This window comes from Gossypium arboreum, chromosome 3 (assembly GCF_025698485.1).
Source record: "Gossypium arboreum isolate Shixiya-1 chromosome 3, ASM2569848v2, whole genome shotgun sequence".
NCBI classification, from domain to species: domain Eukaryota; kingdom Viridiplantae; phylum Streptophyta; class Magnoliopsida; order Malvales; family Malvaceae; genus Gossypium; species Gossypium arboreum.
In genome coordinates, this window is record NC_069072.1 from 51,613,639 (window position 1) to 51,615,066 (window position 1,428).

Consider the following 1,428-nt stretch of genomic DNA (forward strand, 5'->3'; position numbering starts at 1 on the left):
TTGGGCCACAATGTGCAAAGCATTAATTAGTAAATTGCATGCTGTTTTTGTGAGGTATTAAGTGCAAAATTGACCTCAACATGTACATGAATATTCGGCCTTGGGTAGCCTATTGAAGGCCTTAGCATTTCCTTGATGCTCGAATAAATTGTATTGAATTGCTTGATGTAGTATAAAATGTGCATGACCATTGTGTATTCAAGCTAAAGGATGGCCATATGACCATTTAAACTCCTTGTCATATTCGCCAAAAGCTAGCACAATGAGGTTTTAATAAATTGAATTTGTTTGAATTAGCTCAAGAGCTTAGAAGACCACAATTGGACAAGGGGAAGGAAAAGGTGATCGAATAGCCGAAAAAGCCGTTCGACAACATCCGAGGTAAGTCCTCAAGAAGTGACCGTACTTGAATTGTGTGAAATAAAGTATGGATGTGTATTGATTATTGATTGTGTATGCATGAGTATTTGAATTCTACCCGGCTAAGTCCCGAAGGCGAATATGCTTGTGACTATAATTGCGTTTGAGCCTTAGTAACGAAAATGAATTATGTATGTCCAATGATAATTGATGTATGTGTTCATGGGAAATTGAATGATATCCGGCTAAATCCGAAGACAATTATGCTGGAAATTTTATCCGGTTAAGACCAAGGCAATTGCGCTTAGTGGCTACATCCGGGCTAAGACCAAGGCATTCGTATGAGACATTTTATCCGAGCTAAGACCAAGGCATTTGTGCACGTGATTATATCCGGTTATATTCAAGAATCTTGGGCTGGAGGTGAGTGTTGGTTGCTGTAATGAATTCAATTAGCACACTCGAAAAGCCCAAAGGATAAGGTACGTTATATGTGCATTGGAAAGTCGACATGTTTGAGCAACATTCGCTCAATCGACTAATGAATTTCAGTTATTGAATTGATTGATACTTTGTGAAATTATATAATGATGAAGTGTGAAGTAGGAATGTGTACAAATGAAATGATGCATTTGGCTATGTGAATGTATTGCTGTAATTAGAGTTGATTATATTCCTTGAGACTTACTAAGCATAAAATGCTTACCCCGCTGCTTTGGCTCTCGTTTTCTAGATTTCGCCGAGGCAATCGGATTTGGGATCGTTGAAGTCAAGTCATCCACACTATCAAGCCTCCATTTTGGTATAAATTTTGGTTGAACTTGAGATGGCATGTATAGGACTACCCCTTGTTTGTTAAATATGTTGTAATGTAAGTATGTACGGCCATGCGAAAATGGCTCGAAAAGGAAGCATGAACTTAGACTAATTGTGGGTTGTATGTATATATTTGGTGTCATGATGTGGCTATGGCTTGGAAATGGGAATGTTGGTCATATGATCAGCCATTGGCATGGTTAAAATGATCATATATGAACCTATGTATGGCAAGACTAGTTGAATCATGGA